Below are 16,817 nucleotides of genomic sequence, written 5' to 3'. Positions count from 1 at the left end.
AAGAAATGTCACTAAAGCTCTGTTCATGCTACTCAGCCTGTTCTCATGTAAAAAGGGTCCTGAACTTTGTTAAAATAAGGCTGGGGAGGGTAAAAAGACTGGCAGGAGGGTGGGGAAAGTAACAAAAGTAGGAATGCTCAAATAATTATATACCTGTCACTTCTTTTCTTTCCTACTGAAGAGCCGCCCTTTTTTTTCTGTCTGCAAAAAGTTAATTTAGAGCTGCCTCTGTCTCTCTCTCACACACACAAGAGAGAGAGAGAAATAACAATTCTCACAATAGTATAATATAAAAACCGAGAATGTTTTCAAATTTACCTCTTTTGCATGTTTTGAGATTGGCAGCTACATAATTAGACAGAACAAAGCAGAAAGAGAATGAATAATATGCAGGGTACAAGTCAATCAGCTCGCAAGGAGGACAAGCACATTTGGCAAGGCTGGAAAGTTTTTTTTAAAAGAAAAAAGGTTGGGTGATATCCAGCTAAGTCATACTCAGAGTAGACCCATTAGTCAGACATAATCAAATAATGATGTGCATCAGCATCAATAAATTCAGCAGAAACTGTGTTTTTACATCATAGGAATGGAGGACACTGCAGTGTTTTTCTTTGATGCTAATATATGTTATTATCTATCATCTATCTATCTATCATCTATCTATCTATCTATCTATCATCTATCATCTATCATCTATCATCTATCTATCTATATCTATCATCTATCTATCTATCTATCTATCTATCTATCTATCATCTATATCTATCTATCATCTGTCTATCTATCTATCTATCATCTATCTATCTATCTATCTATCTATCTATCTATCTATCATCTATCTATCTATCTATCTATCTATCTATCTATCTATCATCTATCTATCTATCATCTATCATCTAATGTGTCAGCCAGTCAATTTTATTGTATATAGCCAAAGGCCTTTACAATGGATAACAGAGAATAAAAGGAAAACTTTCATCTAAAATCATACAACATAACCTGTTGTAGTTTACAACATAAAAGAAATTTACAACATTGAAATTTAAGATTAGATTACATCCACATAGCTGGAATGGAGCTTCTTGGCTGCCAGTGCAAATTTGGCTACCTGGCGTGTAATGTATAGATATTTATCTGCTAGGAGTTCAACTGCCACTTCCAGTGCAGATCGACCTGGAAGCCAATGAAGAACTGGCGATATAAATTTTCTTTTGGATGTTGTATACAGGGAGGAAATCAGCAGATATTTCTGATTCCACCCATATATACATTTGCGATCCATATGGGGAATTCCCTGATATCTCCCCTCTAAATATGCTGAGGACATTTGTTGGAATCTTAGTTCTACAAAGGCCCTGCATAGCTGTGGGAAGGTCAGAGTCTCAAGGTAATTGGGCCTTGAGTGATTGGTCTTAATTTGGGGGTACCAAGTAGAATAACGGGCAGCAACGATGGTGCTCTGTCTTGGTTGGCATCCTGATCCAAAAGCCAATTTCTAAGGTCTATCTATCTAGCTAGCTAGCTAGCTAGCTAATCTATCATCTATCTATCATCTATCTATCTATCTATCTATCTATCTATCTATCATCTATCTATCTATCTATCTATCTATCTATCTATCTATCTATCATCTATCTATCATCTATCTATCTATCTATCTATCTATCTATCTATATCTATCTATCATCTCTCTCTCTCTCTCTCTCTCTCTCTATCTATCTATCTATCTATATCTATCTATCATCTATCTACCTATCTACCTATCTACCTATCTATCCTGCACATCCTTTACCCATTACAATATGTGGTTGGGATTGGGGATCGAGGAGTGACTCAGGCTGTTCTCACATTTGAAATGTATTCAATCACCTGGAAGCCTCTCTTGCACTACTGGACAAAAACTCTTGAATCATTTTCATGAGTCATACAGCTTCATGCTTCATCTCCAAGAGCATTCCAATTTAAACAGTCACCAATTATCCTTCCTAAATTATGAAACCATTCAATTCCTGACAAAATGCCCAAATTTTGTGAAATCCCCAGGTTTTCCAACCAGATGGAAGTTTTTAACATATCTCAGCTCTATAATCTGATGCTCCTGCACTCTGCATCCTATGCCAGAAATAAGTCACAAGGGGTCTAAAGTTCATATGGAGCTCTATCACCCACAAGGATTTACATAAAGAAAGAAAGCAGATCCAGGCACACATTCCTTTTGAATTGGTTGCCCTAGCTACTGAAGTCAATGGGGCAGTGATTTCATTGGTGCAGCTCAACAAAAGTGGGCTCTGGAAAGGCACTGGAGTATTGGTCTTGGAGTGTAACCCCTTTTCAATGGAATACACAAAATAGTACTCATTTTGAGAATGCCAGTTTCATGGCTGTTTGTGTACTCCGTCATGCTAAGGTCAGGACAAACAAAGCTCTCTTTTCCACATTCACTCCTGTAGAGGATCTAAAACAGCTATAGCTGTTTGGCAGAAGCAGATGAAATTTGTAGGCATAGGAACTTCTCCAGGGTGCATTTAGCCAGCCAAATTGTAGGTGCAGAGGCTTTTGTGGGGGAACTAAAAGGGAATAGATTCCCCCCATAATCCATATTAGGGCAGTAACTTTATTTGGCCAACTAAAATTCCAAAATCCACATCAGTTTAATTTGGTAGTGATGTCTCTTGCTTTTTAATTTAACAATTAAGAGGTGGTCAAGTGGGGTGTATTCTGGCTTGTATGTTTTTTCTTTAAAAAAACAACACTTCAGCAGCTTCACTCAGCTGGCTTAGCTCTTCCAGGACTTGCTTGTGTTGGGAGGCAGCATCTGGCAATTGGTGTTGCAAGATAAGCCTCTTCTGAATGCTGCCTGTGGAGTCTGGAGCTCTGGAGGGTTGTGTTCCTTCTTCTTCCCCAAGCAGAGCAGTGAGCAATTTTTCAAAAAAGAAGTAAATGAAGATTTTATCCTGTTAAAAACTCTCTGCTGCTCTCCAGAGGTCTTTAGTGCTCTGCAGGCAGCATTTAGCAACTCTCACTTCTTCCATAGTCCATGGGGCTAGAGGAGACAAGCATGGGGACATAAAAAAACATAGAGGTATATTGTGCAGAGGGACATGGGTGGTGCTGTGGGTTAAACCGCAGAGCCTAGGACTTGCCAATCAGAAGGTCGGTAGTTCAATCCCCGTGATGGGGTGAGCTCCCGTTGCTCAATCCCTGCTCCTGCCCACCTAGAAGTTCGAAAGCACGTCAAAGTGCAAGTAGATAAATAGGTACTGCTTCAGTGGGAAGGTAAACGGCGTTTCCGTGCACTGCTCTGGTTCGCCAGAAGCGGCTTAGTCATGCTGGCCACATGACCTGGAAGCTGTATGCAAGCTCCCTCGGCCAATAAAGCGAGATGAGCACTGCAACCCCAGAGTTGGCCACGACTGGACCTAATGGTCAGGGGTCCCTTCACCTTCATATTGTGCAGAAATATATTCTCTGTTATATATTGCATGGAAAAATAGAGTGACATGAGGCTTGGTAGGAGACCTGATGTGACTTAGGATGCTTTGTTGGACTTGGGGAAGCGTAAAACAACCTGATATACCTCATTATCTGGCTCCAGTACAGAGCAGTTGCACACTCCTATAATATTATACTAGATGGATATTGGCCAGTCATTTTCAAATGCATCTGGCTAAAGAAGGCCCTTTGCTCTCCTTTTCTGCCCCAGGAGCATTGCCATTTTCTTTGCTGCCATGGAAATGTTGCCTTTGTAACAACAGCTTAACCATGCTGAGAAGAACAAGCAGTAAACGCTGATATTTCAGAAAGGAAATTAGTTGGGCAGAGATCCATGGTGCAGGCGGTTAAAATGGAGTCAATGCTTTTATTTTGGATTTTTTTTAAAAAAAACAACAACAACCCACAAATCATTATAATTGATTTAGAACTCTGCATTTGCAGAAGGGGGGCAGGAATAAATCAAAGAATGCATCACATCACAATGCGACAGTCTTTCTTCCCGATTTATCTTCATTCTACTACTCTTTCACAAGATGATTGCTACCTGGCTTCTCTGTTCTACTCAGAATGATGTTGTTTTAACAATCTGCAATTTTATAGCTCTTTGTCATGAGGAGCAAACTCCAAAGCAGGTTCAGTCATTTGCCTGTGGTTATCCTACAGTGACTGCCAACCTTTTTTTGGCAAGTGTGCTGCAAGTTAAGTCCAATGTATGAAGCAATGCCACTTTAGATTGCACTACGTTCACATATTATATATATATGCTATCTCAGGCCTTGGAGTGATTTTTCCCTTTGCTATATTGTTGTGTGTGTGTGTGTGTGTGTGTGAGAGAGAGAGAGAGAGAGAGAGAGAGAGAGAGAGAGAGAGAGAGAGAGAGATATTATCAAAGAGAAGGGAAATTTTCAGTGACAAACTCGTGGGTGGATTTCAGGGGCTTTCTTGTGCTAAGGTGACTGAGGGTGTTCCATCAGTTATCTTTCTTAACTTTCTTGTGGTCTGTATCCTGCAGCCTTCCCTGGTGACTATAATGCATTCTGAAAGCACTATGTCACCTTAGGCTGGACTTTCCTGTAAGCATGGCCAGGTGAGAAATATGCTTACCACGTGCCTGACAGCTGTTGATTGCAATGTTTAAAAGCTAAGTCTTTATACATTTAAATAAATCAGTGTGGAAATGTTTGTGTGTTCTCTTAAAAACAACAACATGGAGTGCCTGAGAGGGTTGCAGCTGCTGATTCTGATTGAGAGGGGACCCATCCCGACGAAAGAAGAATGGCAGACAAAATTAACAGACTACGCAGAACTGGATAAAATGACAGGAAAGATTCGAAACCTGCAGGACCAGAGATTTACAGAAGACTGGAAGAAATATACGAACTATCTGAAGAGCAACTGTAATCAACAAATTAGGCTAGTAGGATTACAATAAGTTTTGTAAGGAGAAATATATGAAATATTGCAAAGAAGAGAAAGAAAAGAGACATTAGTTATGAGATTTAAATGTAATAGTGAAAGTAAGAAATGTATATTAAGTGAAAAGATTGGGAAATTTTCAGATGTGATTGATGGAAGTAAAAAAATTGTATAAGCTATAAAAGTATGTTTAATAATTGTTGAAAATGATATGTTAAAAAAACTAATAATTTTTTTTTTTTTTTTAAAGAGAGAGATAGGGGACCCATCCTTTTACCTTTCGAAAAAAGGACAGGTTTCCCTTAAAACGGAATTAGCATTTGCAACCATCTCATGTACCTGGCATCCTACACTTCAGTTCACACAGTTCTGTTGCTCTGTTTCATCTCCTGCAAGTGAAGTGGTGGATGTGCTGAATTGGGACCTGACCATGGACTACATGAGGGCAAAGAAACCAAGACTAAGATGCTGCTAGTGGGTGGCTCTCCTGTCAGGCTTTGCAGCCTACTCTAAATGGTATAACACTTCCTCTGGAAGAACAGGTCCAGAGTGTTTGGGGGGGGGGTCATCCTGGATCAGCTGCTGTCACTTGAGGTTCATGTGGTCTCAGTGGTGTGGAGTGCCTGGCTGGTGGCCCAACTACGACCCTATATGGGCAAAGATAACCTGGTTTGTAATAATCTGTGGTCTGGCATCCTCAGGATTGCATTACTGCATGTCCTTTATGTAGGGCTGCCTGTTTGGAAACTGCAGCTAGTGCAGAATGGAAACTGCAGCTGCCTAATCACTGACAGGTGAGCTGATCATATAACACTGATCCTGCCTAGCACAGAAGTGCTGGCTGCCTATATATTTCCAAGTCCGGAGTGCTGGTATTGACCTAGAAAACCCTGTATCTGTTGAAGCACCTCTCCTAATAAAAATATACCTTCATCAACCTTAATCAGAAATCCCAGTGGATCTTGTTCTAGAAATGATCCTCCCTAAGTGAATTAGATCTCAGCCAAGAAGAAAAGTGACCTTAGGATGACACACTGCTGAGGTTAGGTATGTATTGAGAGGGTAAATTGAGCACACCCACTTCTCACACCCCTCTTTTCTGAGTCTGGTGCTATCATAGCTAGCTTTGCCCTTGTACAGTCTTGACCAGCAAAGCTTTTAGTGGTTTAGTGTATGTTTCTAATCCCTACAAATGCAGAGGAAAGTCAGAAAATGGGATGGCAAAAGTACTTTAAAAAGATTAGGGAAAGGAGAAAAGGAGGTCAAGAGCCCTCGAACCATAGTGCTCTTCAATTCTTACGACTTATCAAGATTTCTCAGAAGCAGACTCATGTTTTTCTCATTGGATAACAACAATTTCTAAATAAAAGTATTCTGGAAGAAACGCAACCTATCGTCCATATGCCTGGCATCTGGCATGTTCACGACAACAGGATGTGTATTAATGAGATGCAATTATAATATGTAGTAGAAAAATATGTCCCAGAATGATGACAACTTGCTTTTTTAAAAACAAAAACACAAAAAACCCCAACCCTTTCTTTCTGAATTAATCTGGCTGTCTAGTTTTACCTTTCATTAAAAAAAAAAAAATATCTGTCTGGTATCCTTTTGAAGAAAGAAGTCTTTGCTGAGGAGAGAGGCATTTCCTCGCCCCCGTCTTCACTTCCCCTTCAGTATCCTTGTTGCCAAGTCAAGTCACATCAGCAACTTGGAGGCCAATTTACACAAGCCATAAGCAAACCTGCAGCATTTCTGACACCTCCAGTTAAGCCTCCAAATAAAAAAGGGAAGAGGTGTGTGATAACTTGCATCGCATCAGGATGTGCAACAGACTTTGGTGACTTTTCCACTCCCTCAGACAGCCTATCCGTAGACGCAGTAATCTTTAAGAAAATTACATAAAGCTTTCCACAGCCGGTAAAAGTTGATACTTATCTGGAGACCCATTAGGCATTATTTTAAAAGATGTACTTTGGGACCCCATATGTTGGTGAGAAAAAATCAACGATATTTGTAGGAAAACTTCTGCATTACTTAAGGAAAAGGAGATTAAAATCTCTGCATTACATAGGGGAGGAAATTGTGTGGGTTTTTTTTAAAAAAATTGATTCGGTCTAGAGTTTTTAGCCTATGTGTCTTGCTGTATGACTCTTAAACTTTCTCTGTGAGAAACAAATGTTGGCTCCATTCATCTAAAGTTAGTCACACAACTAAGTGCAGTGGAAAGCAATGGGATTAACAGAGCAATTCTCTACATATCTACTCAGAAGGAAAACCCACTGAGTTCGATAGGGCTTACTTTCCATAGGAAAGTGGGTATAGGGTTAGCTTATTCCATTAATTTCAATAAGACTTTGGGGGTACTTCCAGAGGGGGGGTTTAATTTGCAATGGGTTGTTGAGATACTGCAAACCAGGCATTGGCAACAGGTGTGCATTACTTTTTCAAGCCACCTTTCCCCAATGGTAAACTGTGATTAAATGGGAAGAAAATATGGGGTGGCATTTAGATGCCAATAATGTTGCGTGGATGCTGCAAAAAGTGGGTTGGGGGGTAACTTGCAGTGTGGTGTCATGGTTAAGAGCGGTAGACTTGTAATCTGGTGGACCGGGTTCACGTCCCCGCTCCTCCACATGCAGCTGCTGGGTGACCTTGGGCTAGTCACACTTCTCTGAAGTTTCTCAGCCCCATTCATCTCACAGCGTGTTTGTTGTGGGGGAGGAAGGGAAAGGAGAATGTTAGCTGCTTTGAGACTCCCGAAGGGGAGTGAAAGACGGGATATCAAATCCAAACTCCAACTACTCTTCTTCTTCTTCTTCTTCTTCTTCTTCTTCTTCTTCTTCCTCTTCCTCTTCCTCTTGAAGAGCACCAATTCAACAACAGACACCAAGACAATTTCCACCCCCACCCAGAAAATGCTTTTCTTAGAAATTTTAGTCCAGTTATAGAAAGAACTTCATCACTTGAACATGCCTCATATATACTTTCAAATCCTACAGACTTACAAATATGAACATGGGCTCAAGACTGCACTCTTAGGCCCGAGAGAGGTGTAATATGAAACAGACTCTCATAGTGCAGCACACAGGCTATGACTGCTCTTACTAGCATGCCAGTAAATTGAACACGGTGCTGTTTTAATAGGGCTGTGCGCAAGGCAGTGGCATAGCGTGGGTTATCAGCACCCGGGGCAAGGCAAGTAATTTGCACCCCCTAACCCATGGATTTGCGCCCCCTAACCCGTGGATTTGCGCCCCCTAACCCGTGGATTTCCCTAACCCCCAGATGTTGCGCCCGGTGCGGCCGGGCCCCCCTGCACCCCCCACACTACACCACTGGTGCAAGGCACCTCCGATTTGGCGATCCTAATCTGGCGCTCATCTGACCTGGACAATTTGGACCCAACCTAATCCCCAACCTCAAATGGGAGACTTGCATAGTTTTAAACTGGTTTTAAACTGCATCTCTTTCTTACTCCCCGCTCCTTGCCCCCCAACTGCCTCCCCTTATGACACCCCTAGATCACCGCAGTTGGACCTGACTTGATCCAGGGCTGCCCTGATCAGTCCAATTTGGGATTTGTCCAGAGCAAATGGACAGCCCTACTTTTTACTCTCCCCCATTGGTTCTCTGTTCCATCACAACTGCTGCTGCCACATTCTCCTCTTCCTCCTCCAGCTGTGAACTAAAAGCATGCTGCAACTGGGTGCCTGAGACAAGAAGAGTTTGCACTGTAGCCACCTTAGGACACCTGCTTGAAGACTGTTTTATTTCACAGTCAAAGGAGAGGAGTATTAGTGACAGTGGTGACAACAGTGGTGGCCTGGCAGGAAGGTAAGCAAGTCGAGAAAGACAAGCACGGCATTGGCATTCAGTTAACTGATATGACGGAGACTGACATGGTACAAAAACCGAGCTGGCAAGTACTTTCACAAGGCTTTGAGCTCTTCTAATATCCTCATCGTCAGTGTTAGCCTCCATTTCTGTACTGCCCTGAAGTAAATGTTTCCGCTAACCATGGCATTACACATTTTAAAATGTGCATTCTTTCTGTATACATGGTATAAATTCAGAGGCATAAATTCAGGCAACAACTACATGTTGTTTAGCAGAGCCAGCCCTACCAGTCGCCAAAGAGAGGGGTCACCTCAGGCTGCTAATTTTGAGTGTCATGACAGGTCAGTAAATGGTCAGTTACTTTAACTATTTAGCATCACATTTTCACTGCCGGGGAAGAGGAGAGGAGTTTACGGGATTTGCTGCCTCAGATGCCAAAATAACGCGACTGGCCTTGGGTTGACATTGTGAGAGGGGATTTGCTCATCCACCTCAGGCAAGATGTCTTGGACTAGCTTTGTTTTTTTGAAGCCAACTGAGGCTTTTAAGCCAAAGTCATTGCCTTTCCACTGCAGCAAAGTGGCACAGGAGCCAGCCAACTTTCAGGGAATCTGCAGGCGGCCAGAGAAAAGTGTCTAATCCTTTCCCTGAAAGATATGCAAGATATGAGAGATCTTGTTATATACTTTAAGCAACTGCTTTTTTAAAGAAAAAAACAGCTTTAGTTAGAAGATATATTTAAATATCTCCAACTTGGCATAGACTGGTCCATTAGGGAGAAGAGGGCCCTGCCCCACTGACTTTAGTCTCCCATCAGGTAGCTCCACCTGCCTGTCTTCTTACTTACAAGCTGTCGATTGGGTGGCTTGTCCTTAGCCTCAGTGTTGCCGTTGTAGAACACAGCAGGGAGGAGGAAGACTGGGGGGTGGGGTGGCCTAGATTGAATTGGTTCTACCTCTCATTGGCTCTGACTCCATTCTCTATTGGCTTCCCTGTTTTCTGCCTGACCAGTCCATCCCAATAGATACAAGCCACCACTGTTCTAACTGACAACAGGTTCTGCTATTTATGTTTGGGGGATTTCATCTTTCCCCCACTCCTGCACTCAAAGCCTGTTGACTTTGGACATAGGGTATGTGCTGCCCCTTTCCATGCAGCCTTAGCAAAGGTCTATGGATCTCCTGGGATTTTTAATCTCTGTGTTCAAATTGCAACGAGCTTCATGAAATCAGACCATTCAGGGGAAATTTGTGATCTCATCTGCCATTCCTAATAAGGATGTTTACCAAATGAAATACCTCAACATACTGTGATATTTCCTGCACTAGCATTTGGAAGCCAACTGTCCATTTTTAAATTATTATTTTTAAACAATCCTCTGTTAAATGTCTAGGAACCTACTGCTGGGAGAAACGGCATAATTTATGTGGTGATAAAAAGGGAGGAAACTATTCAGTTTTGTTTCCAGGTTTGATGGGACTATGTTAAAGCAAATGAAACTATGAGGAATTATTTAGCAACTATCGCTGCACAAAGTAAAAGGAAAGATTACACTGAACACAGTTTTAAGTCTGTTTAAAAAGATAAATATAAACTCCCCCCCACAAAGTTTCTGCAAAAACTACAGAAACCAAAATTTCCTCTCCTACCATCTGGAATAGAATGAAAAAATCAAAGCCCAGTTCAGTCCTGTTGATAGAACACCTTCCTCTGTGGATCACTACACAAGACTTTCAGGTTCTGTCTTCCACCACCTGTTCTGTGAATGTGTGAATGCGCTGTAACAGGATGGCTCTGTGGTACAATTGCACAGTAAAAGAAACCCACCAAGAGCACAGTGAGGTTATTTATCACTCATTAGGAGCTAAATGTTACATCTGAGGAGGTGAAATCAATTTGCAGACTCGATTTCAACCCCAAAACCTCACCTCAGGATTCTCAGACCACAATCTGGTTCTCACTCTGGCATCCTTCACTTGGTTTTTGGTATTGTTGATAATTGGCCTTTGGATCCTGATCCATATATAAATATGCACAACATTATGTGTGCAACCCAGGACCATGGTTAAGTAGGAATGGAGGCAGAAAGTTTCCTGACATTCTAAGACTTTCTCTGCTGGATACCTATCTAGTCCAGAATCCTGTTTCTTACAATGGTCAACTAGGTAGCTATGGGAAACCCACAAGGAAGACGCATACACAATAACCTTCTGCTACTTGTTTTCCCCAGCAACTGGTATTCAGAAGCATACTGCCTCTAATAGTGGAAGGAACATTTAACTATCGTGGTTAATAATCTAATAATCACTGGTAGCTTCGTCTACCATGAATCTGACTAATCCCATTCAGGCTAGTGGCCACTGTCACAGGTGTGTATGTGTGTATGTCTGGTTATGCTGGGATCCAAAATGGCTATGAGATCTGGGAGCTCCAATGCTGACAGAAAATAAGAAGTCTGGAACTAGAAAAAGTGGTGAAGGATGCAAAGTTTTTTAAGGTAGGAGTTAGGGGAAATGATTCCTGGATGCGTATCAAACAAGAGATGGCAGTTAATGAGCTATTTCAAGGTTAGAACTGTTTGAAGAAAGAAAATACATTTCTTTTTCCTAAGCTTCTAGTTAATGCAGGTGTTTAAACTGCTTGAGGGCACTGCTTGTTTAGCATTACAGCCATCACTTGTGTATAAGCCTCTTTGTCTAAGTTAACTCCACTTTTAAAAGCTCAGTCATTTTGTTGTTCTCTCTCAACATGCTAAGATGTCTGCTCTCTCTTTCTCGCTCCCTCATCTCCACTCCACTCTTCTTGTAAATAGTTCCTGCATGAATAATGCCTTTGAACTCCATAAACTGGAAGTGATTTTTTTCCAATCTAATTCACACAAGCTGCAAAATCTGCTAACAACAATGGTACTGGACATAAACAAGAAGGGACTGTTTTGTAGTTCTAACATATCTATGTCTCTTGTAGAATCCCCTATAACACTTGATAAGGAAAATGGAGTTGCAGCATTTTCAGTCATTTACAACAGAGCTCACAGAGAAGTTTGATAAAGCTTTTAAACATCTGGAGAAGAATACTACAGCATTAACTTCCACAGTAGATGAAATAGCTAAAACTGGTAAGTAAGCCATTAATATAGGAGTTAAACATGAAGATCAATTTTTAAAATGTGCAAATGCTCAGGAAGCCCTTCATCTTAAACTGGAACTCCAGGGGAATATATAATAAAAGATTAACCTGCAGGTGAGGGGCATGATAGATAGAGACTTTGAGAAAATGTACCTGTCCTCAAAATCTATCACAAATAAATTTGTAGTGGGTTCAAGTAATTCTGTTGAGAAGACCATTGTGAAAAACCAAAATTCGTTTGCTCCCTTCAGTTGAACTGAAGTTTGCACAGTTTGCATAGGGCCCATTTACACTGCAGTTTATAGATCTGATCTGCTGCAGCAGTGAAAGAGCTCTGAATGGGCTTGCTGTGAATCCATTACAGATTAAAATACTTTGCGTACTAGCATCAGCAACACGTGTATTCCGTCCGAAGCCTGCTTGGCGGGAGGCCATGGCACGACCCTCAGTGACATCAGGGGTGAGCCTATAGTTGGATTAGCATCAACAGGTGATGAACCCCTGGTGAATAAACCCACTTGTTTCGCGATCCAATGCCTAAGCCAATACCTTTGCATTGCTGTAATCAATAAAGTTGTGGCCTTTTCTAGCCCATTAACCTTATATCACGTGTCCCTGTGTCTTCATTTCACTTCGCGGGGGTCGGGTCCTCGAACCACAATATTAGCACTGCAAGACAAACACAGAGTTGGGAACCCTTACGTTTGTCTCATAATCTGTAGTTCTATCCTCACCTCTGCAAGTCTAATGCAGCAGATGTGAGACATCACCAGGCACTGCACACATGTTTTCATGCATATTTTTGAATACCATAGCAGCTAGAAACTGAGATCACTATAAGCTCACAATCATTTTGTGGCTTTTTGCACTTCTGCAGAATCTCCCCAGGTTCAAGCCTGCATTATACAAATGCATGTAAGAACCAGTGGATCAGTTTGACTAGCACTGGTGATATCTGAGTTCAAGTGTGCCCTCAACTATGAAGCTCACTGGCTGATCCAGTGACAGGCACAATCTCTCATCCTAAACACTTGCCACGGAAGACTTAAAGAACATGCCAGTCAGCAAACGAGACAAGAACTTTATTATCTCAGAGTCCCCAACAAGAACAGGACAGACACAGGAAATTCCTGATTCTATCCAGACACAACTAAGTCTAGCTCCATCTGGTGACTAAAACTTATAACAGTAATATCTACACACCACATAGAAGAGTTGTTAGGAGGATAAAATAGCTGACCGTGCAGCATAGGCTGCCCTGGGCTCATTGCAGGAAGGGTGGGATAAAAATGTAATAAATAAATAAACTTAAGGAGCAGTGCATCGTTTGCTACAAAACAGCTTAAAAAAATATTTTGATTGACGTATACTCTTTACTTTTATTGTCTTGGCACTGGTAGTCCCCTTTAAGTGATAATGTCAGCCACATTTCCTCCCTCGAACAGAGGTTGCTTTTAAACAATGGGATGAACAATTTTTATAAAACTCTCCGGGGATGTTTTGGAAGCCAGGCCTGCATGAGATCATGTAATGAGAGCGGGATTTGGTGGTGCTTTAATTCAGTAGATGATCACATTCATTTAAGCACTAATCATTTTAACAGGCAAATGCAAAGACTTTCCAGGTTCATAGCCAAAAGCCATCTCGTAAGAGTTCCCAGGTGAGTTTTGAAGAGAAAATAGTAGCTGATTAGATGTTCAACTGATATTGCCGAAAAGAGAGAGAGAGAGAGTAACAAAGCAAGTGCAAGGCAAGCAAATAGGATCTAAACGCTGTTGTGATGCTTTTCTGCTTTGAGGGCTCATTGTTTACTTTAGGGCTCATTGTTTCTAGACTTTGAACTCCTTGGAGAAAAGACTGCATAGATTTTAACACTTATATATAACATAACAAAGTGGGAATTGAGCTCCTGTTTTAGGTCTTCCTGTGGCATTTCATAGTCTCTGTGGCACCGATGTAAGACTCAGCATTGTCAGACAGACAACAGCCTACAATCGTTTTTGGAGCATTTCCTTGCATTCTAAAGAACATGTGTTGGGTTTAATTCTTTGTGACATCAAGAGTGGGAGGGACAATGGACTGCAAACTTTGAACTCTCCCAAAGTGCGGAAAGGGGAAGGATGACGAGCCAGAAATAACAAGGCTGAAAAATACATTAGAAGCAGGAACGAAGAAAAACTCAACTTAATTTGTCTTTCCATTCAGGAATACCACAAAAGCAAGCTCAGCGGAGAAGTTCGTGCCAGTGGTTATATAAAAAGTAAAAAGTAAAAAAATAAAACAGACAGAAGCTGGTGATTTTGCCCAGAGGCTGGTAACCTGCTTTGCCTGGATGCCAAATAAACAGGTGCAGTTAAATTTTAATATTACTTCCTGGCCACAAGTCCTGATGAAATCTTTGGGATATTGGAGAGTGTCATTTAAAGGTAGTTGCCTACACCTGTACCCAGCTGATTTAATGCATATAAGATCTCAAAGCAGGTATGGTGGAAACACCCTTTGGGGAATGGAATACACTGTCTGGCTACCCCTCCTCAGTACGTCTCACTTTCAGTTAACATTCAAGACCCAGAATGTAGCTGAAAGTGCACTATAGCTCTTCCTTATTCCCATGATGCCCATCCTACTGTCATTTACATGCAAGCCCCTTTCACATGTTTACCTCAGAATCACATTGACCCACCTGTAGAAAACAGATGGCGGAGACCATGCATTTATGGGCATGGAGTATTTGTTCATTCACTGCATTGTTGCCTCCCAAATCTTTGACATCTGCAATGCAAGGACAGGGCAGCCATGTCAAAAGAAGGAAGCTCTGTTAACTCTTATGTAAAGAAAGAACAGCTGCATATTCTGGAGTGGGAGCCAAACTGGTCTCTTTGCTCATGATAACTCCAAGGGAGGGCAGATTTAAACCTCACCAACAACAACTTCTTCTTCTTCTTCTTCTTCTTCTTCTTCTTCTTCTTCTTCTTCTTCTTCTTCTTCTTCTTCTTCTTCTTCTTCTTATTATTATTATTATTATTATATACCGCCCTATACCCAGAGGTCTCAGGGCAGTTCACAGAAAAGATCAGCATAAAAATTACAATACTGTATATATAATCAAAATAAAAACAACAATCCAATAACACCCCCCCCCCCTGAAAAGAGCCACATTTTAAAAGGGCATAGGATGTCAACCAGATCAACCACAGGCCTGGTTAAAAAGGAACGTTTTTGCCTGGCACCTAAAGGTGTATAATGAAGGCAGGCAAACTTCCTTAGGGAGAACATTCCACAGACAGGGAGCAACTGCAGAGGGGGCCCGTTATGTTACCACCCTACATAGTTCTCGAGGAGGAAGCCCACGAAGAAGGGCCTCAGAAAATGATCTCAGGGTCCGGGTAAAGTTGAACTGAGAAATTTGGTTCTCGGGGGCGGGGCGGAGTTGAGGAATGAGCATTCTGCTTCTAACCACTGATACCTGAGGGGCTATCAGTATTTGGGTGAGGGGCAGCTGTGCTCCTGTTTTCTTTCCTCAGGCCCCTCTAGACTGACTGTGGGCCTTTTTCTTCAGGTGTATTCTGCAACATGTCAGTGATGCGCTCATAGTTCATTAGTCTGGACTGTCCATACATCTTCTCACTTTATTTGCTCTTCTGCCGTACTTCCCCAATGCAGAACCCAACAAAAATAAATCGAAGCCACACAATAACCCTTCCTACACCCACCAGTTCTGCCCTGCGAATCTCACTCACCCTAGCTAATACTCCCAGGCTTTACCTGGGAGCCCAGTTCTGGCAGGTGAGCAGGTGAAACAGAGCCAGGAAAGGGAGAATCGGCTAGCAGAGGAAGGGTTAAGTGCCTCTACCCACCCATGCCTGACATAATGTTCATTTAAACATAATAAATACACAATCTGTTATGTCCCATTGAGTTGCAAGTCCAGTGCAAGGCTAGTACATAACAGATTGCACACAGTTCTGGCAGGGGGAGAGGAGTAAGACTAGCGGGAAGTGTGGATCGACTGGAGCATTTTCAAGCCTCTCAAAAGGAAGAACCCCAGCAAGTACATTAGCAAACAGCCTTGGCTGGTTTCTCCCTGTTTCATCACATACAGGCTTTAATTGTTTCTTGAACCTTTTTTTTTTTTAAAGAAGGTGTTGACAAGATTTTGTTTTCCCCTCAGAAATAAAGCCTTCAACCTTTACCAATTTCCCACATCCTCTGGAAACTCTCCCTGCGCAAGTTCTTTAAAACATAAAATGCTCCTAGTTCACTGTAAGTTTTGTTGAAAAGAGAGGCGCTTATATTTCCAAAAATGCTTGCAAAACAAAGAAAGCATGGAATCTGGCAGGAAAAAAAAGTGTTTTGGAATCCTGGGCATTTATCTACATTGCAGATTTAAATATGCTTATAACACGTTCCTGCTTCCTGGGGAAATCCTTTGGAAATGTTGGCATTCTGGGGAGGAGGTACCAAGCTACAATTCCTAGGATTCTTTGGGGGAAGCCATACATACTTAAAAGAGTTAGGAACTTAAATGTGTGTGTAGATTTGCCCAACTATTTCGTTTGGTGGTGGTTTGGGTGGGTGGGTGTTTGCAGACTCAAAATACATTTGAAATAATATTTGAAATGCAAAAGCTTAAAACAAGAACACCTCTTCCTGGCTCTGAGTGAGATAAAAAAATAGAGAATAAATATGTGAATTATTTGAAAAGCAATTGTAATCAACAGATTACGCTAGTAGGATTACAAGAAGTTTTGTAAGGAGGAATATATGAAATATTGCAAGGAAGGTTATGAAGTATGTTAAAATTGGGGTTTAAAACCCAAAATTTCTTCAGGAACGGATCCAGGGCAGGTGATCCCCATGGCATCACAGGGTAGACTGGCCACAAATCAACTTAGCACAGTCTGCATAACCACTTCAAGGTTCTACTACCTCATTTT

The 16,817-nt window shown here is 41.6% G+C and overlaps 1 long non-coding RNA gene across 1 annotated transcript; it reads left to right on the top strand.

The window, feature by feature from the left end:
- Nucleotides 1–13,029: 13,029 nt before the first annotated feature.
- LOC307221048 lies at nucleotides 13,030–16,121 on the top strand. Its single transcript, XR_013841302.1, has 4 exons — nucleotides 13,030–13,068; nucleotides 13,484–13,540; nucleotides 14,086–14,227; nucleotides 16,052–16,121. It is a non-coding gene; the product is annotated as an uncharacterized lncRNA (long non-coding RNA).
- Nucleotides 16,122–16,817: the final 696 nt, after the last annotated feature.

The sequence above is a fragment of the Podarcis cretensis genome (assembly GCF_951804945.1).
Source record: "Podarcis cretensis genome assembly, chromosome: 7".
In the NCBI taxonomy this organism is placed as follows: Eukaryota; Metazoa; Chordata; class Lepidosauria; order Squamata; family Lacertidae; genus Podarcis; species Podarcis cretensis.
This window is presented reverse-complemented; position numbering and strand designations above follow the sequence as displayed.